Source organism: Trachemys scripta, chromosome 2 (assembly GCF_013100865.1).
Source record: "Trachemys scripta elegans isolate TJP31775 chromosome 2, CAS_Tse_1.0, whole genome shotgun sequence".
Taxonomy (NCBI): domain Eukaryota; kingdom Metazoa; phylum Chordata; order Testudines; family Emydidae; genus Trachemys; species Trachemys scripta.
Window position 1 is genome coordinate 176571930 of NC_048299.1, and position 22076 is coordinate 176594005.

Below are 22076 nucleotides of genomic sequence, written 5' to 3' on the forward strand. Positions count from 1 at the left end.
ACATAGCTGCCCAGCACAGGCTGCCCACCCCCTCCATGCAGGCTCTGGCAATCCAGTTATCTCCTTACACCCTCATACCCCACTGCATGGGTATGAAGCTGGGCTCATTTAGTCAGATTGTGTGAAGTATTTGAATCAGATTGATTGTGTTTCCAGGTTCCCGTGCTGCATAAACCATACCTCTAAAACTGTACATCATAAGAATACAACCCCTGCTCCCAGTTCTCTAAATATTTTCTCCTCTGTGACTAAAAAAGAGCTGAATAGTTCAGTTACGTTCTGAGGCATGGCTAATTTCCAGTGGCATTCTGAGGCCAAGGTTCAAAGATTTTTCTTTTTTCTTAAAAACACAGCTCAGCTCTACTAACTTTGCCTAGTTGCACGAAGTAAGTTTAAAGAAACAAGATATGCCAACAGGGATGACAGCACAAGTGTCCCATCTCCCTTATCCCATTAAAGAGAAACACAGCTGCCACCTAAGGTGTTCCCAATGTGTGAACACAAAACATGCCCTGAACAAAAGAGAAACCCAGATGGGAGTTCTTGTTTTTTGTATTAAATAACTTACTGACTTCTTCATAAAAACCTTTGGGAGCCGGGTCTCAATGGTGAAATTCAAAACCTTCCTGCCCTCATTAGTCCCTAGCCACAATTGAGCAAGAGTATTTCTTAACATATTGATGTCTTGGTGTAAACTGCTAACTGGGAAGTGTTGTAAACTATATTCTGCCACTGTATTCAAACTTACTTTCTTATTTGAAAGTGCAGGGGAGGGGAGATTTTGCTGAAAACAACTGACTAGAGTTTCAGTGTTAACTGAAAAGAAATAGATATGATTGATTTTACTATTGTTTATTAATCTATCTAATGGATTGCTGGCTGATTGCTGGTGTCATGCTCTGTCATGTTGAATTCTGCTTTGTGTGTGAGTGGTAGAGAATCAAACCCACAGATATGCCCATCGCTAATTGGTGGCAGCCAGCACCTGATAACTGTCACCTGCAGTCATCAAGGCTACATTTCCTGTTTTTCAGCTGCGACAACAACAAATCTAGAACTGTGTATGCACAGACATGATCACCAACTAAACCACATGTCTCTGGTATCAAGGATACAACTCAGGACTGGAGCTGGAATGGACACAGTTTTCCTGTCCTGGGAAAACATTTGAGATTTCAAAAAACATTTCCTCACTTGAATTGTGACAAATTGTCAAAATATCACAATTTTTTTGTGAAGTGAAAAACTGGAAAAAAATTCAAAAGGTTCTGGTCAATTGAAACATTTTGGTTTGATCATTTCTAAACATTTTATTTTTATTTCAACCATTTTAATTTAATTTTTTACTATAATTCGCTTAAGTTTCAAAATGAAATGTGCTTTGAATTGTTAAACCAAAATGTATCATTTTGAAAATGTTGAAATGGGATGTTCTGAAAAATTTCTAAACTTTTTTTCAAAAATTAAGTCAAGGAATTCATCGAAGCAGTCCTCCCCTCTCTTCCCCCAGTAGAGTTTTGGTTTAGATGTGCTGACATTTTTCCTCAGGAAGACATCTCAAAAAAGTCCTGCACATCTTAGGGCCTGTTGTTCCAAACACAAAGGTCCCTATCCCCTGAGCTGAAGAAGACTCAGCAGCTGTTTGCCATAGTAGTAATAGGGCTTGTATCTTCAGTAGGTCAGTAAACAATCAGTGAAACTAGGGGCTTGTCTATATGAACATTTAGTTTCTGGCAATCTGTGGCATGACTCTACCTCTCAATAGTCTGCTTCTGCTCTCACAGTCCATGTGGCCCCTGCTGATACGCATTAATAGTTTGCTCGGACACTTTGGTCTTGTCTCATTTGGACTCTATCAAAGTGCTTTCATGAACTGTTAGTTCAAGTCAGCAGGATCCACACAGTTAGAGCACCACAGGCTAGTGTGGAGCAGATTCGCACCTCAGCTTGCCATGAACTAAATGTTCATGTAGACAAACCCTAACTAGTCTATTTTTGCTATCCAAGCTGGGTACAGTGCAAAAATTAAAGCAACTGCATTCATTTCAAAAAGTATATCTTTTTCATATAGTTTAATTAACCTTAGATGAGGACATCGCTAGACTGTACATACACATCTATATTTGAATAGGTGATTTTATAACTTTACAGTGTCCTTTTTGTCAGGGGACAGAGGGAGATCTTGAACATTGGCAAACGTATGTCACTCTTTCCCATAGGACATAGCTCATTGTACTTCTCACGTCTTGTAGCTCTTCACCGCAACTTTTCCCGAGCTTCAGATGGCGTTTTCTAAATTAAGCAACCACCGCTTTCTGGGTAGTCCAAATGAGGTCAAATCTGTACCATGTAAAATGGAATTATTCTATTCTTTGGTTAAATGTAGTTCTGCTTCAATATCTATTTCCATGTATCAGAGCCCTGTGGGCTTTCTCTTGCTGCAGATGCACGCTGTGCCCACACTATCCTTGTACTGTTTACAGCAGGGGCTGGAACCAGGCTGGGGGTGGGAAGCTAGGCAAACAGTGAGGCTAGAGTGTGTCAGTCTTGTGAGCATATGAATGAATATGTGCATTATACATTTCTAATAGCTAATGTCTATGCCCTCATTTTGTTGCTGCCACTGGAATGTCAGCTGATAGTTACACGGATGATGACTTTTACAAACTGAAGACACTGACCACAAGAGTAGCCTTTCAGTAGCCAAACAGAGGTGTCTGTCTTTGGCAGGGGCAGCTTTAGTGTGGGTTCATGGGCTCGATTGCCCCTACAGAAATCATGAAACCAAGGGTGCAAAAACGGTCACAGATACACTTCTCCTGGCCCAGTGCAGAGGGGGAAGCCCGGGAGGGGGGAGGGGCTGGAGAATGAACCCGCCCTAGACTTTCCCTGCAGCAGCAGCTCCTGTCCAGAGCCGTAACTAGGTATTTTTGCGCCTGAGGCAAGAATATAAAATTGTGCCCTCCCCCAGGGCGGGTCCCAAAGTGCCGCTGATCGCGGCTCCCCACCCTCCAGCCGCTTTCTGCGCCCTGAAGAATGAATGAAGTGGCGGTGGTAAAGCCTGTGATTTTGCGGGGGGGTCTAACTCATGATTTTTGACTGCTTGGGCTGGTAATGTTGCTTCCAAGGTGGTCTTTGGTTCCCAGGGCTGGCTCTGGCTTTTTGGCCGCCCCAAGCAAAAAAAAAAAAAAAAAAAAGAACCCCTGCGGCGCGGCTAGAGCGCGGGTGCAGGGGGACCGGCTTGGGGGGGAGGGGGAGGGAGCGGGCGGGAGACAGAGAGAAGGGGGCGGCCAGGGCTACAGCAGGGGCGCTGCCAAGTGGCCCCTCCCGCTGCGCCGCCGCCTGCTGCAAGGGCTCCACTCCGGACGGCGGGGAGGGAAGGAAGAGGACTGCCCTGCAGGGCGCTCTGGTTCTCCGTGCCGCCGCCCCCTACAGGGCGGCTGGAGTGGAACAAGAACACACACACATAAAAAAAAAAAAAAAAAAAGTGGCCGTGCCGCCCTAGGATTGGGCAGAATGCCTCCTCGAACAGTCTGCCGCCCCAAGCACCAGCTTGCTCAGCTGGTGCCTGGAGCCGGTCCTGTTGGTTCCAGTCCAGTTCCAATCCAGAGAGGGACTCACAGGTTAAAAGAGGAGGGAAGTGCTGGATATCAGCAGTGGCCACTAGGGATCAGCATGTGTCCTGAGAATGCTGGGAGTTCAGGTTTGCTGGGCAGGATTACTCTCCTTCCGGTGACTGGGGCAGAGATGAGCTGACCATGGAACCCTAACTTCCTTCTGACCATGAGAGGTCTGGCCCCTGCCCTATCTCCCCCCCACCCCAATCTGAAGAGAGCCCAGAGGGGCCCCACAAGGTGAAGGTAGCCACAGGATCGCTCAGGCAAGGTAAACCCCAGGCCCCTTTTTGCACCAGCTGCTGCACAGCCCTGACCCTGGGGGTGAGGGAGATTCACTTCCCATTCGGGCCCAGGTTCCCCCTTCCATCTAGAGTTCACCCCTCTAGATGGGGGTGAACTCATCTAATTCTCCACCCCTCTCCTCCCCTCTGGCTGGGATACCAGAGCTCTTATTCTGAAATGATCTCACTAAAACCTGAAGCCACATTTCCCTCCAACTCCACAGACCGACCTCCCTCCTTCTGTCCCTTCTCACACTGATTGGGATCCCCTCCCCACATCCCCACAGACTGCCCTAGCCATCAGAAATTCCCCCTCTCTTTTATTGTCCCCTCCCTTCACTGCAGACAGATCTGGGACTCCCCCGCTGTGGAATTCTCCGCCGGTTTCTGCGCCCTGAAGAATGAATGAAGCGGCGGTGGTAGAGCTGCCGCTGAAGCACCGCCGATCATGGCTTTTTTTTTTTCTCTGCCACTTTGTGCGCCCCTCGGCTTTGTGCGCCCGAGGCAAGTGCCTCACTCGCCTTGCCCTTGTTATGGCACTGCTCCTGTCCCTTGGGGCTGGGCCCAGCTCCCTGCTTCAGTGTTGCATGCTGGTACAAGGGGTCACAGTGCCACTCACTCAAATTCAGCCCAGCTGCCTCTCCATCGTGACAGAAGCGTGTCTGGGGCCAAGCATCAGGGTGGGTTTAGGATTGTGGTGCTGGGGTGTAGGGTGCTGCTGTGGGTGATCCGTGCCCCCTCAGCAGTTGGGCATAATGAATCAGGAGGCTACCTCTGCCCCTGCTCTTTGGCAATAGCAAGTAATTGGCTTCTATTTGATTGTCTCTGAAGATTTGTTTTTGAACACACAAGGTGAAAATGAAAGGCAAACAATGTGGGTCAGGTGTTATAATCTTGGATAATTAACAGCTGGAAATAATTACGTACTACTAGAAAGAAGAATGATGGATGGAAGTGACGAGCAGCTGCTCAGTATTTGGTGGCACCTTTGACTGACTGATACTGTATAGATAGGATGAGAAATACCATGAGAAAATGGTTGACAGAGCTCTACGGTACTCTGCTCTAAGGGAACGTGTGTCATAGACAGTGCAAATGCACTGGGCCTCGCAAATGGTTTGCAAACGGTCTCCTGGGGATAGAGTGACCAGACAGCAAGTGTGAAAAATCGGGACGGGGGTGGGGGGTAATAGGAGCTTATATAAGAAAAAGACCCAAAAATCGGGACTATCCCTATAAAATTGGGACATCTGGTCACCCTACCTGGGGAAACCTTCTACTGATATTTCCATTCATGTTGTGAGACCTTCTGTGCTTCATTTTGGAAAACCTAAAACTAGCCTTGGCTTCCTGAAAGCCATATCATTTTCTACCAGATCCTGAGATGCTGCTGCTGCTGCATTCTTCTTATCCTGGATTTACTGGCTGAACTTCTCCACTGACTTTCATTGGTGTACAATGTTGTTACTCTTATTTGGTGATATTTCACACCCACTTTGCATAGCAATAAATGGCTGTGCAAGGTGCCAGGTAGTAGAGAATCAGGCCTCTATTTTTGGAAACCAGAATTTTATTACAGTAAGGGTGGCTGTCTTGGGGAATGGTACATTGGCGAGTCTAGTTCCATGGAAAACAGGACTAAACTATCCTCTCACTAAAACTGTCTGTCATGGGAAGATTTATTATAAGGACCTTCCCCCAAGCAGCCAAAATTTGCGTATAGCTATTTCCATGCAAGCAATGGGGGGTCTAAGGAGGGGAACTGTAGCTACAAAACCAAGGAATTTCCACAGCTAGGAGGCCAGTGATGATCCCAGGAAACAGTTTCCCTTAAATAGTTAAATGGCTGCCTCTCAACTTGCACAATGTCACATTGAATTTGAAACAGGGAACTTTTTATATTTTCCCCCTGATTGTGCTGGCACCTGGCAGATGCCTATTTACCACAGGCATCAATACACATAGTAATCAAAGGAAATCAGAGGCACAGATTAGCAACAGCTGCAAGTCATTAGTGGCAGACATGGGAAAGCACAGCTCTGCACCCAACTTTGAAATAACCAATATGAGTATTTGAGAGCATGAGGGTTACCGCAGGGCACTTTGTGAACATGAGAGAAGGCAAACAATTGGCTTGCTTGTCTCAAGATAGCTCCCTCCTTTCCCAAAGGCTACTCAACACACTTTGTATTATAAATCAATCAATCACATTTTATTGGTCAGTTTAGTGTTCGCTCTTTGAGGGAGCATGTTTACTGATCAAAAACTGCCCAAGTTGGAAAATAACATTCCACCTTCATGAATCTTTTTTATCTCTTATTTTTTAATCTGTATAGTTCCCTGTTATGTTGTTTTCTGGTGTCTTAGGCATAGCCTTGATATAAGAAAGGGCTGTGGGAAGATATGATCTCATCTGTTTTCTTTGCAAATAGGGGGAATTAATGTTAATTTTACAATAATCATATATTTTTATTGCAGATTCAGTCTAGTAACTGACAAAAAAAAAACCATTCAAATTTCAAATTGCTTTAATCAATTAATTTTGAATTAGAATAGTGTTCAAATTTTATTTAAAACCTTGTCGTTAACTGAAATTTTCCATTGCAAATTTTAGCCAGGGTGGATTTCTATGTTGGTCGGTCTCTGGAAAAGCTGATTTTACTTTACATAATTTCAAAGTCTAACAGGAGAAGGATTGAATGAGCAGAAGCCAGCACCATCAACATTTTTATAAATATCTAGCAATACCTAGATGTCTGTACAGCACTTTGCACAGTGGGGCCCCTATTGCTGGTTGAGAACTCTAGTCGCTATTGCAATATTAATAATAATAATAATGCATTATCATGATATTTATTTGTTGTGGCTTACACTACATAATGCCTTGAATTGCTCACAGCCTCAGCTGTACTTCACGACCCTTTTATGATCCTTGTCCATGACTGGAGCTCTTAGGCACTCCAATACTACTACGACTAATTAATAATTTCCGAGTCCAAACTTTGTCTCTTAAAGCAAAAAAGCATTTAATAAAGCTTCCCAGTACAGAATGTGCAAACAGAACACTAAAGATAATGAAGGGTAATTCACTTTTCAGATGAAATATAAGTGAACAAATTTAAAGCAGCATGTAAAGTGCAAAAAATTCCATATCTCCCAACAACAGGATGAAAGGTAGCAAAAAAGATAGGTAGAGAACAAAGAGAGCAGGTGTGGAGGAGTGGTAACTGTGCCACTCCCTCACTATCTCAGCTGGCTGGAATGCATACCTATTCCTCTATAGATGGATTAATTCAGTGTCATAAAGGTTTGTCAAGAGGAAAACTGAAAATAGACTAATAGACTTACAGGGTATGACTGCACAGCAAAAAACCTCTGTGGGAACTGAGCCTCAGAGCCAGGTCAACTGATTCAGGCTCATGGGGGTGTTAAAAAATAGCAATGTAGATGCCTGGGTTTGGAAGCCTGGGCTCCAAGACCTGCTCCCTTTGTTGGGTTTCAGAGCCCAGGCTCCACGCCGAGCCCAAACAACTCTGCTATTTTTAGCCCCACAGCATGAGCTGGAATCGGTTAACCTGGGCTCCAAGACTCACTGCCATGGTGGGTTTTTTTTTTTTTTTTTGGCTGAGTAGATGTACCCACAGAAGCTTATAGTTAGTCATTTACAGCATGTATCTGTGTACAGGCTAGTAAACAATGACAGCAGAACACTTTGGGGGCAATGGCCAAAGAGTGAGCAATTTTAAAAGTGTCTTTTCTATCTGGCCGCCAGTAAATTAGGAGAAGGAGCTAGAGACCCTCAGCTCTGCCCAGTTTTAACACTAACTGTAAATAAATGAGGCTACAGGGGCTTGAGAAAGTTCTTGAAGTTTCATGTTTTCTTAAGGAAGCTTTGGTTTGCTGAGAGCTGTTTTTATACTTGTCGTATACCTGTTTCCTTGTTTCTTTAATATCACTGTTAGAAGCTGTAGTCATTTTGGTTTAATGCTGTTGGGCAAGTTTCTCTTCACCTGGGAAGTTCTATGGTGCCTTACTGAGAGGCATTTAGAGTGTGCCATGCTCGCTTGTGCTGTAGGCCATCAAGTTGACCTACACCTTTTTCTCTGACACCCCGTAACATATTCATGCCATACAATAGCACTTAGTCAGCATAACCATCCCAAACCACGTTTTGTAAAACAATGTGCCGTCTTTCATACAGAGGCATCACAAAAGTGCTTCACAGTGGATTAGTCTGTACTATATACAAATCCTGGTAATTTGTGTTGGTTATACTATATCATACAAGCAGCTTCTATGGATGGCTATGGTAGGATCCTGTGAAGGAAGAGTACAAAGGTTATATTTAGGGGGAAAGTACTGATCATGGTAAAACTGGGAGACTGAGGTAAAATGATTTGTTTATTGCACTAGAAAGAAGATTAGGAGCCATAGGACAGGGAGAAGAGAGCAATCTTGAAATGGGCCACATTTTCCTAGTCTCATCTACACCAGTTTAACTCCATTGAGAGCAGTAGAGTTATTCCTGACATTACACCAAGTAAAAGTAAGTGGTGAATCAGGCACAAGGAGTCAGAGAGAAAGGGGGGCTTAGATTTAGTGCTCATAGCTTTTAGTTGCACTTCTTTGATGAAAGCAAATAGATTAACACATCATCATCAGGTGATCAGCTCTAGGATTAGAAATCAAATAGAATTTAAGGCCTTAAAGTTAATTTGTTGGTATGATGTCAGGAATAGTGGGGCCATTAAATGACCTCACAAAACCACTTCACGTAATGGGGACAGTTGGCAGTCTCTGCTCAGGAGGGCCTTGGATGGAGCTTGTGCACCAGCTTAACTGCTTCTCACTCCTCCTTCTCACTCTGCCAGGCCAAGAATGGGTGTTTTTTGTTTTTTTTTTTTTTTGAAAAATGGCATATTTCAGATGCCCAGCTGTGCTTCACTTGTGGATTTAAAAAAATAAAAAAGATTTCAGTTACCATATCTGACCCTCCTTTACAGCCTTCACAAATATTCACTGAGAATATACATATATATTTTTTTAAAACAAAAGTCCATCTCATTCCTACAAAACAACTGTAGTTTTTGTCAAATCATAGCTTCTTCCTTTGAGTGAAGCCCTGGGGTGCTTAGCAAGATGCTTTGTGTGTGTGTGTGTGTGTGTGTGTGTGTGTGTGTGTGTGTGTGTGTGTGCACACACACCAGGGAAAGGAGGCTTTGCTTCTGGTAGCCCTAGAGGTATCATTAAATTGTGATGTGTGGTGTTATGTTTCAAACCCCTTTGTGATTTTTTTGTTGTCCCTATTTTAGAACTAGATACAAATTATGAGTAAATATGGTCCAGAAGTCTTTACAAGAAAGGCATAACATTGAGGGCCAAAATTATCCGACTAGTATGTCACTAGATCTGACCTCATTCTGTAATATCCCTGGAATTTGCATTTGTGAGTGTTGCCTATCAACTAAATGGTATAATCATAAGTGTTAGCAGAGAAAAGTGTGGCTGTACTTGTCTGATGAAGGTCAATGCCTGTGTATAATGATTTGACTGTACAAAATGTACCAGCAACGTTAGTATATTTTTTAGATCTGATAGGACAATTTGCAGTGAACAGTTCATTTGAATTTTGCTTGTGTTTCTGTTTGTGAATTTCCCACCAGCAGATCATGACATTTGCTAATTATTTGATATTAAAACTGAATTAAAATTTATTCAGCAAATAATTTTAGGCCTCCCAGATGGGGGAATCCTGGAGTGGGGTAAAGCTGGCATAGCTTCTGTGTAAAGGGGATGGGATTGGAAGGAGGCATGTCAGGGGCGGGGATGGACAGAGTGCATAGCAATCATGGACTAGAGCTGGTTTGTGTGAGACCACTACAGCTACCACACTTTACAGCAGCACTTAGACTGCTCTAAATTATGCCAAGAGCCATCTTGGCCCATGGCTGACCCTGGAGTGGGAGAGCTTAGAGCTACCTTTCCTCCCCACTCTTTGCAGCTGTGCCAAGTCCAAACTACACTGCTGGGAATCCAGACAGAAGTTCTTTCACTTTGCACAGGTGTAAACCACTGCAGAAGGTGCAAGGCAGTAGAGGATCAGGCTCCAGCTGTTAGTCCAGAAGAAACAATTTATTTACCCATTCATTAGAAAGAAATCACTGCTGTTCAGTCACTTGAGAAAAAAAAAATCTTGGTGTTCTTTCTTTTCACAGAGAACATATTATATAGTGATTCTATATTTACTGTATGTAGCAAAGCCAATATTAATTCCTTGGTACAATAGTACGTATTCTTGCACATTGTGTGAAAAATATACTTAGAGTTACTAAGTATTCAAGTGACCAGGTAATTGTTCATTTTTAGAACCTGATGATTCAGATTTATAGGGAAGGTCCACATAATAACTCTGCAATTACATGGTTCTTACTACATTCTTGCTAGTGATAAAAGGAATAAATACAGTACACAGAAGAGTATATTTTTCTGCATGACTCCTATTAGCATTAATGAAGGAAACAATATATGTTCATTAAATTAAGCATAGGTATGGTATGCAAAGTGTGTTCTGTCTAGTTGTTAGAACACAGAACTTTGAGTCAAGATTTCAGGCCTATCCCACACAGCTTTTAAGTATGTGCTTTAAGCATGTAGGGAGCAGGCTCTCTGAAAAAAGAAATGTAAAAATTGTATATCTACACATGGATTACTCATAGTGATCAGCCTCAAATACAGGTTTATTTACATATGACATTTAAACAAAAATAAGGAGGTTATATATTTTTTCCTGCTAAATTACATGTTCTGTACATTATTGCCAAGAAACAGAATAAGAAGTACTTGACCAAATTTTTTTTTACAGTGAATTGATAGATATTAACCGGTAAAATTTCAGACTTAATAATATCACTTAAAAGAAAATATTTAGCTACCAAAATAAGATAACAAAAATAACTGAATAAAAAACAAATAGCTATGAGTTTATATTATTATGAGATATGCATTTCTTTGTATTTGATAAGAAAATCCCCATAAAGGCAGTGTTAAATTTTTATAATCTCCTTAGCTATTTATTTCCTTGCTTTTAAGAGCTTGAGTTCTATAGATCTAATAGTTACTTACTAACCTGAACTGTTTTTTAAAACTTTGTCTTGCTCTGGAATTTATATTTATAGGGCACTTTACAAATAAGTAAGATATAAACCTCTGCTCCAATGTAATATAGACTTAACACATCAAGGGGTGATATATAGAGTATTGGGTTCAATCTGGAAAGAACAAGGGATACAACAGTTAACCAATTGATCATACATTATTGAGACTCAAGTGTTAGATCTTTACAGAATATATGTTCTGATCAAAGATTACGCTGGCTGGAAAATAACCCTTCACCTGCATGAATGTCTTTAATTTTGTTTGCACACTATATGGTTAAGTGGATTTGAGATTTCTTCAGCATATTGTGAAGAGGCTGCCAGAGGAAAAGATGAGTCTTTCCTTATTGGCTTACTCTCTCCTCAGCTCAGAGAATCACTGCTAATTGATACTGTTTCCATTTAATTACATATAATTTTTCTGTTTTGCTACCCAGGGAGCCAGGAGAAGAAAACAATACTCTGTCTACATACAAATCTTCCAATCAACTCTTTAAAAGTTTTCTGCTCCTGAATTTATCTTTATATTTTGAAATGAAAATGTAAATGTTTACACAGGTCCTTTACAACTGTTCAGCTCTTGGGGATGTTTACAGTTAAGTTCCTAACTATGGTTTAATGCAGGAAGTCCCCTCCCCCACCCTTCAGTCCACTCACAGTATGGGGTTCCTTGTATAAGTTCAGTGCCTATGGTGGTGCTTCCAGTTCCCAAATTTTTGAAAATGGAGTTCCCTTTTACGAAAATGAAACCAATCGTGCCTCCCTTGTAACCCTGTTCTGTGTTATTAAACAGCCATTTCAACTGATGCATCTTCCATGCCTTGGGTGAATCTCACACTTTTAGGAAACACTGGCCTACAGTTCTCTGCTGAGGCTGGGTTGAGGGTACCAGCATCCTTTTAGATGGCCATGGAAAAGTGTCTCTGTGTCCATGAAGGAGACAAAGGACAAGAACAAACAGGAGTGGGCTGTAATTTGAGAGCAGAGACATAGGGTTATACCCTTCACCACTGAAGTCAATGACTTTTTCCTTTGGCTTCAGTGGGAACAGGACTGAGCCATTATACAGGGAATATGTTCAATTTCTTGGGAGGACTGGAGAAGGCTGTGTTGCGGGGAGGGATAGCTAGGGTAACCAGATGAGAGATGTGAAATATCGGGACGCAGGGTGTGTGTGTGTGTGTGTGTGTGTGTGCCGGCAGAATAAAGAACAAATAAACCCCAAGAGCCGGCGGTGGAGGGGAAAAAAAAGCAAAACCCAAGAGCCGGCGGCGGAGGAAAAAAATAAATAAAGAAAAGCCGGAGCATAGGAAAAATTGGTGGGGGCTGAGCACCCACCGGCAGTTCCATGTCCCGCCCCACCAGCTCACCTCCGCACTGCCTCTCCCTCCCCTGAGCTAGCTGCCGCATCCTGCTTCTTCCCCCTCCTCCAGTGCTTGCGCCACCATACAGCTGATTAGCGCAAGCCTGGGAGGGAGGGGTGAGGAGGAGGAATGCGGCATGCATGGGGAAGAGGCGAGGCCTGGGCGGGGATTTGGGGAGGGATCCAATGGGGCAGTGAGGGGCTGGGGCAAGGGCAGGAATTTGGGGAGGAATCCAATGGGGGAGGGAAGGGGCGCAGTTGGAACAGGGGGGTGCGAGCCTCCTCTGCCTGTGCACCGGAGCGCAAAATATCAGGACAATTTGCATCCCGACCGAACATCGGTCGGGACGTGGGACAAATAAGTAAATATCGGGACAGTCCCAATAAAATTGGGACATCTGGTCACCCTAGGGATAGTTCAGTGGTTTGAGCACTGGCCTGCTAAACCCAGGATTGTAAATCCAATCCTTGAGGGGGCCACTTAGGGATCTGGGGCAAAAAATCAGTACTTGGTCCTGCTAGTGAAGGCAGGGGGCTGGACTCGATGACCTTTCAGGGTCCCTTCCAGTTCTATGAGATACGTATATCTCCATATATTATTATTATAAGGGGACGGCTTCATTGCTTGCTATTGGTAGTGAAAGGAGACCCATAAGGGAGGACGACTTCTGGATGGAAGGTGCATGGAAGGTGCATGGAAGTGAGGGAGAAAAGAAGTAGGGAGAAGGGTTAGGAAATAGATTAGAAGAAAATCACCATCTCTCCATGCAGAATGACAGTGATCTCTGCTCACTCACATTCCTAGAGATAAGGGTTAGGTGAGCCACTGCGTCAGCAAAGAAACTGGCAGTTCTAAAATAACCATGACCCTTGATGAGTTTCCTCATTCCCATGTGAACAAGCAATGGGCTCAGTCCCCAGCTGCATTTAACTCGTGCTTGGCTCAGCTGAGGGCTTGGGGAGAAAGGGAAGGCAAAACGAGTTCTGAGCCATCTTTATGCCTCCTGGAGCTGCTGGGCAGCCCCCAACACAACAGAAGGATCATGCCCTTAGGGAAAGGTTATTCATAAATAGTTGGCTATGCATCTTCATGACATGGGACCTCAAGCCATGGCTCCCTCGTGATAAAGTTTTGAGCTTTTAAAAGAACTTTTCTTTAAAAATCTTTGTAAGGAAAGTATTTTAGATAACAATTTTATTGTCATTAATGATCAGTTTGGGTTATTTGAAGCAAAAATATGGTCTCCAGATTTGATCTGGTCAGAATGTAGAGGGGGAACAAACCTTTCTGAGGAAGTCAAATGCCTTGCCAGTCTGTAGTATCTCCCTGGATTCTGTTTGCAGCATGAGTATATCATGAAGTAGAGGCTTATCTTCTTAGGGGGCAAATATAGTCACCTCTTACCTTTCTGACAAAGGGAAGTTCTTCTGGCCTGGGCATGTACCAGGATGGGCGGCATGTCTCATTTATTTTTCTGTTTGAATCCTTACAACTCCATCTGTTCCTCCCAGGCCTGGTGACTAATGCAGTAACTCTTATTAGGTCAAAATAGCTGAAATCATACAGCAATTACACACATATAGACACACACATGCACACAGAGGGTTTTTCTTTCTCTTTGGAACAAAACATTCCCTCACTGTTCACATGGCCAGAGCAGCTGTCCAGCTGGCAGGAGCTGAGATGTTAATGTTGTCAGCGAAAGGATGAGTCACTCTGCAGAAGTTATTTAGGATGGTCTTTCCCCCGCCTCTTCTTCTTGGGTTCATTCTGGAGCTTTTCATTAGCCATAGCCTTCTGGGAGTGCACAATGTAGGCCTTTCAGGGCAGGAAACCTGTTAATAGAAGTCACAAAGCTCGCAAGTCCCATGCTCAGCAGAGCTGTAGGTCTAGTTTAAAAAGCTTCCATCCATCTCTCAGTATGAGATACTAGCCCCAAGCTATCTGCCCCGTGGTATGTACTGCTAGACCTAAGGTCTGCTTTAATTTTTAGAAGATTTAAAAAAAAAAATATCAGTGTGTAGGGAAAAAGCAGAAAATGGTAGGAATGATGGGAGAGTGAGAAATTATTATTATTTATTTACCTACAGAGTGTTTATTTTTGACAAACTATTAGTCTTTAGTGTTCCATTTTGGTAATAGATTGCAATCCAGTGGACACATTCTGTCTCTCTCTCTCTCTCTCTCTCTCTCTCTGAGATTCCTGCTTCTTCAAGCTCCCAGTGATGTCTTGAACTCCCGTGTCCACTGTCCTTTCATTTCCCTCTCTCTAAGGCCCAGTCTACACCTAAATTTTAAGTCGACTTAGCTACGTTGCTCAAGGCTGTGAAAAATGTTGTACCATGAGCGCTGTAGTTAGGTCAACCTAATCCTGGGTGTAGACGTGGCTCAGTTGACAGAAGAACTCTTCCATTGACCAACCTACCATCTCTTGGAGAGGTGGATTAACTACATTGATGGAAAAACCTCTCCCATTGATATAGGAAGCACTTGCACTATGGCATAGCTGTGCCAGTGTTCCACAGACAAGCCTTTATTCTGAGTTTTTCTGTCTTCTGACACTCTCCTCTCTGGTAATGCCTGAATTCTGATGATCTATTCAGGCCCCTGCTTGACCAGAGAGAGTGAGAAGAGCTAAACCTGGAACAGCTGCCAGCTTGCCCCTACAACTGGAGATTCACAATGAGCCCTTGAGGGTTGACCCAGTTATGTCGCTCAGTGGTGTGAAAAATCTACAACCCTGAACAGTTAAGCAGACCTAGCCCATGGGTAGACAGAGCTGAGTCAATGGAAGAAGCTACTGCCTTCTGGGGAGGTAGATTACTTACACTGATGGGGGAACCCCTCCTGTCAGTGTAGGTAGTGTCTACACTGAAGCGCTACAGTGGTACAATTGCAGCACTGCACCATTGTAGTGTTTCAAGCATAGACAAGCCCTCAGCCAGCGCTTGGTTTGCCACAGGCCAAACACAGCTGGTTCCAGCTTTTGACTGGCAAAAGCTTGGCTTCCTTCATTACTAAAATGATGGATTTCCCCCAACCTCTCCACAGCACATCAAACCACCCTGGAAGTTACATGGATAAGAAATACCGGTGTACGTGACAACTATGGGCATTTTATTCATAAAGATACTCTTAGGTTACAATTAAAAGGGTTCATTGAAAAAGCTGGGTTTGTTTAGTCTGGAGAAGAGAAGGGACATAACAGTTTTTAAGTACATAAAACATTACAAGGAGGAGGGAGAAGAATTGTTCATAACCTCTGAGGATGAGGACAAGAAGCAATGGGTTTAAATTGCAGCAAGGGAGGTTTAGGTTGGACTTCCTAACCGTCAGGGTGGTTAAGCACTGGAATAACTTGCTCAGGGAGGTTGTGGAATCTACATCATTGGAGATTTTTAAGATTAGGTTTGACAAACACCTGTCAGGGATGGTCTAGATAATATAATACTTAGTCCTGCCATGAGTGCAGGGGACTGGACTAGATGACCTCTTGAGGTCCCTTCCAGTTCTCTGATTCTTCTCACAGACAGAGCACCAAATTCCACCCTGGAGTGAGCAAGTACAATTTGAAGTGAAGTCAATGGGAGTTGGGCTTGGTTTACCGCAGGGCAGAATTTGACCCCTTGAGTTTCCAATCCAGTCCTTGCAAAGGTCAGTTTCAAAAGTCTAATGGAACATCACCTTGGTGCCAACAGTAGACTACTTAATTTTCTTAGATTGTAAATTCTTTGATAAAGGGACTATCCTTTTACTCTGTGTGTACAATGTCTATGTCAGGGGATGGGTAAGGGAAGGCAAAGGACAGATCCTGACTTGGATTGGGGCCTCTGGATACTAATATATTGCAAATAATTAACAACAACAACAACAGAATCTCAGCTGCTGGGTTTAAACACATCTTCCAGTGGTGAGATGTAACATGAAAAAGTGGATGCACTCTAGAGGCAATTATAAAAGACCATTGGAAAATACAGCGACTTTGTTTTTCTTAAACGTGTGTGTATGAATTCAGTGCTGGTGAAAGATGCTGGATATATGGTCCTGAATATTTAAATATTATATTACCCCACAGGTATAGTCCAGACAATGGCACAAGCTTACACACACTGCCCTGCTAGTATGTGCTGAAGGGCATCATGTTTAGCCATGAGAAAAACAAAAAGTTAGTCTCTATTCTAGCCCATGCAGTCCTTGGCTTCTCCTGACTGCCATCCTGGGTGCTAACTGGTGCCAACTCTAGTCCTAGTTTTATTGTGTGGTTAATTGTGCACTGGGAACTGGACTGAAATGACCTTACTTCTTAGCAACAGGATTGAATTTTGTGTAGTAAGATAAATATGCAATCACATTTTGGGCCACACAAATGATCTATGATTAGAAACAGTCTTAATCTCTTCTGATGGGAAATATGTGAAAACAGAATTGATTACTAGATGTTAAGTAAAAGTTATTAAAATCCAAACAATATTTGAATGGATTGAAACTGAAGCATTTTAATGAACTGTGGTTCAGCCTGTTTTGACTGCAGTTCTCAGCATTTGTGGCCTCAATGCATAAAATAGCCAAAAAATCGTCCTGTGACCCCTTTGCGTCCTACAATCCTTTGCAGCATCAGAAGATTTGGGCTGTGGGAAGAAACAAGGGAAGGATTATGAGACTGTAGGTTGGGGAGGAGTTGTTCTTGCTTTGGTGGATTGGTGGCTGCACCACATTATCAATTGCCTCATATTTTTATATTTTGATTTTTAACTGTGTTGAGTAGAGAATCACAGTTTAAAGTTCCAGATTACATTGGAATTGGGGAAGTGGAGGTGGGGGAAGAAGAGAGAAAGGGGGAAAAAAAATCTCAGTTAAGCACCCTTTCAAGTTTTTTGCACTAAATTTTAAAAAATTTCATGGAGTTTTTCATCTGTACATTAGCATTTCCCCACGTGCTCTAGCTGTTAGCCAGTCAAGACAGATGGGTACACAACACACTCCCAAGTCACCCCACGAGCTAAAAAACATTGGATTAGAGCCTAGCTGGGGCTGAGGCTTAATTTGGTTACTTATGCCCAGTTCCTTATCTAGGATTCTAGATCCTTATTTCAAGGCTAAACTTGACTTATTCCCACAATTAATTTGTCAATCTTTAGATTTTTCCTACTTAAATGATCTGAAATTTTATATTGAGTAAAACTGTGTTCATGTTTTCACAACACAGCATTCAGAAACACTTCTCATTCCATATTACGTTAAGCTGAGTATGCAACTGTGGTTTCAGCACTGAGAAGATAACCAGTGCTGAATAAGGGTAGGTTATAAGGGAGATAATAATATAATAAGGGAGAAGATAACCAGTTTGTGCAATGTTGGTTACTTTAAAATGACCAGTGAAAAATGATCTTTCAGTGGTATTTCAATGAATTTTTCCATTAGAGAATTTATTTTTTGCCAAAACCTACTACTAAATTGACAATCAAATAACAAGTGACTAACTGTACCAGTAGAAAAAAATACAAAACCAACATATTCAGTGACAGCAACCCGGTTTTATATAATTTTGCGGGTGTCTAATTGGCCTGAAGTAAAATATCAAATTAGGTCTGAATATTCAAATTAGAAGGTTTAAATAGCCTGTTCAGTAGTTTATTCTATTATCTGATATTTTGTCCTATTTTTAACCTCTACAGAGGTGACACATCCCCCCTCAGTGTTACTGGCTGCTTATTGTCAGTCTGTAGTACTGACTCCCCATCTGTGTGCTCCAGCTAGCAGCAGGTACTGTAAATCAAAGAGATTTATGACAAGGCTTTGAAGTATTCTGAAGGACAAATCACATGTGTAGAAAATAACTGTATCTGGTACCCAGTGATGTTGCACAGTTTACTAAATATTGCTGGGATCAGATAATTCTGTTAAGGAACCTAAAGAAAAGTGAAATAAATAATAGAAACACCTGGGCACATTTGCATGTTTTTCAGTCCCCATACACCTACAGGCTACCCCTCCTGCATGTCTGTATAGTCACAATCTTAAACACACTCATTGTCACAGAGAGAGCTGGGCCTTTATGGAATTCATGTCCCAGCTTTGACTTGTACCTGGGGTTTCTCTTAAACTGGAGAACTGGAAGCAGAGGGTCATGCAACTGTTAGTCTATTTAAGGTTACCTCCAACTCAGTCAAGAGAGAGACCCCCACCCAACACATTCTAATCTCTCTGTAGTAGCCCAGTGAGGAGGAAGGAAACCTGGACAGAGGCTTGGCCTAGAAACCCAACAGCAGAGAGGTCCAGAGTCAATGGCAGCTAACTGGGAAAGCCCTCTAGAATCAAGGGCTGCAGAGTGAGACTAATGGTGATTCCCTGGCTGAGCAGGAACAGCAAAGGAACCTGGGTAGAGCTGTCTATAAAGGCTGAGAAAGCAAACCTCAAATAGGAAGTAGCCTGGGAAATGGTGAAGCAGGGCAGTATGGGCTTGTGATTGACCACTGACTATGTTTTATGCATACTTGGGCTGGTATGCATACTAGGAGGACACAGGCCCCTCTTATGATACCATCTAGGGAGATCATAAGGAAAACTCTTGCACAAAGGAGAAAATAACTGGTAAATCAGAGGGCCATAGGACTATTGAACTATCTGTAGAGGGACTTGTTTCATTTCAATGAATGTTTTGTTCAATTCTTGTTTTGAAGAGGAGTCCTTTTCTTTTTTTTACCAGAGGGCCAATATACCACATTGACTGAAGTCTGCCCAACCAGCCAGAGGAAAACTGAAGCACATCAGCATCAAATGTTGAAAGGTAAGCCACTTCCCCACAGCCATAGATGATCCCTCAAACTTATAGGTGGAGCTGGTAGCACCACCTATTATTAAGGTTGCCTGACACTTCCCATTATAAACCCCTGTGTTCAGTTGCTTGTATCCTGCCATACTTCATATATTTGGGGTTAAATTTCACATGTGGGTTGTCTGCCTTATGCTGAACTTTTTTCCGTTTTGGAAAATTTCAGCCAAAATGATTCAAGAACAAGGGTAGAGAAAAATATCCTGTTGTGTCCATGTTAAATGACCTTTTCTTTGAGAAGCTCTAGCACTCCCATAATTTGGAATAGGGACTTGACATTTGGCCAGGCGGTAGACTTTTCATCAGAAATGTGCCTCCTGCTGTCCCTCTGACAATCTACCCAAATTTAGCCAAGTTATAAACGTTTGAAAAATCAGTTTGCACGTGCTCATTAGAGAGTTGCTAGGGCTATGCAGCTAAATTCCCTGAAGATTCCATCCACACTGAGCATGCTCCAGACTTTCCCTACAAGTATAATTTCTGATTGCTTTGAGCTGCTTTGATCCATGTCTAGGCACTGGAACTGAAAGTAGAGACATTCTCTTCTGTGCTCTCGATGCCACCCCCTGCTCCTGCCCCTTTGATGTCCAGGTAGTGTGGAGGAGTCAAGAGCCAGACCTGGAGTTGGTGGGGTAGATTGGGAGAAGTAGGTGGGAGGAAGACTGGAATTGGGGGAGAGGGAAATGGAACTAGCCAGGCAAGGAGATTGGGACTGGGAACCAGTGGAGAGAGAAGGGGTGAGAGAGGCAGATCTGCCTCTGCAACCTTAATTCAAGCACATTGTGCATATGCAGATACAGTCTTCAGTTACATGAGTACATAATCATACAGATGTACTAAACAGGTTTCAGAATATGGCTGTACACAAGTGCCTACCTTCCCACAATCTCACACTTGTCCTTGACACATTCTTATGTGCATATGCTCAACATACATTTGTTTTCTGTTCTTCAAATTAAGTCTCAAGGTAGACAAAATGAAGACATCCCTGAAACTCTTTGGTGCAGTTAAATTCCTTTCCCTTTACTTTGGCAAACTTTCATTTGTCTCTTTTGTGTTAATGTCTCACATTACCATGACCCTAAGAGCATTCCAGAGCCAGAGGGCAAGGGGCTCATTGGTATAAGGTAATGAGTTTCAGCTGGACTGTCAAATTCAATATAATGCAACTCACTCTGGTTATAATCTGTATCTAAAAGGTGTCATGTAATATGCCATTGGAAAATGAATAGCTCACCGATCATTAATATTCTTGTGTACTGTATGTATGCAGTGTGCATTGAGTTATGGATATATGCTGAAGTGATGATTAAAATGTGTTTAAGCCAGGCATGTCAGGATGAGTTGGTAAACAGGTCTGCTCTAGACAAGAGAATGCATATTTCCTTTTCTGACCAGCCGAGTTGTCAGGCAGAAGGTCTATTTTCATATTAGATAAACAAAGCTATCAAGCTAACAAGTTGGGGAGGAGACAGCATGGCATCTACACCTACCAGGAGAGAGAAGCTTGGTCTTGGTTTTACTTTTCAAAGAAAACATTGCAAAGGTTTACTGGTCTATAAAGACAAAGGGAGGGGCTGAACCTCATCTGTTAAGCAATTGAACCAACTGACTGTATAGAATATTACTGTATTATAAAAGTCTATAGAGTGAAGATTTTTATGAATGCCTATGACACACTGGTGATTAATTGTACATATTAACACCACATAAGAAATTATGGATACTCATTGATATTATGCTTTACAGTCTGTGACCAAATAAAGGGACAAACAGGTCTCTGGCAGGTAGGAGGGAACGCCACAGCTATCTACCTGTCTGCAATGAAATTGAGCAAGGTGTGATTAAAAAAAACCAATGGAAGCCTCTCTTGCATTCCAATACAGGAGGGTGGGAAGTCCACAGGAAGAAAAACAGCATGAGGTCATCCTGCCTCTTGAAACAAGATCATTGAACTTTGGAAGATATAAGCAAGAACAGAAGCCATCTTTGGCATCCATCTCTAGATAGATACAAGGGAACAGGACTCTTGCAAGCTGAGAAAGATGGATCCTTCAACCAAGGGGAGTTGAGGTCTTTTGAAACAGAATATAGGTAAGAAACTTGCTCAGGCAGAGATCTTTCACCTAGGAAGACAAGGGAAACCAGGCCCTTGTTCTTCTATGGAAGGCTCTAACAGAGAGAGTCAGGCACAGCTGGAAAAGAAAAGTGGTAAGAAGCCATCTTGATCAAAGCCTATATTTTGCTTGATTAAGTTTTAGAAATGCACTTTTTACTTTTATTTGCTTGTAACCCTTTCTAACTTTATTCTTCTTCCTTGGCATCACTTATCTCCTATTGTTAATACATTTGTTTTTTGTTTTTACTATAAACCAGCTCAGTGCTATATTTGAAGGAAACAGTGTATTTACAGCTTATTAACTTAACTGGGGCAATGTGCTTTTGACTCTTTAAAGGAGCAACAAACATTATTTCTCTGAGTGGTCCAGGGGAGGACTGGACACTTCAGGGCACATGGTTTTGGGGAAATTCAGGACTGGGAGTGTGTTGGAATCACCCTGCTGGTTATAACTGCTGGCAGGCAGAGTGGGGCTGTAGACAGGCTACTGGGGTCAGAGCTGTTGCACGACGGCTGTCTAGCACACAGACATTCAGGGTGTGATTTGCATGCTTGTAGACTGGCCGTGAGCATCCCAGGCTGTTAGCTACAGCCGTAAAGTGTTATAAGGAACCCAGGGTTGCAGGGCAAGTGGTGGTACAACCCCTTACTGGTCTGATTAGCACCCCCCACGTTTGACAGTTACTTTGCTTTTAAAGAAGGTTTTCAA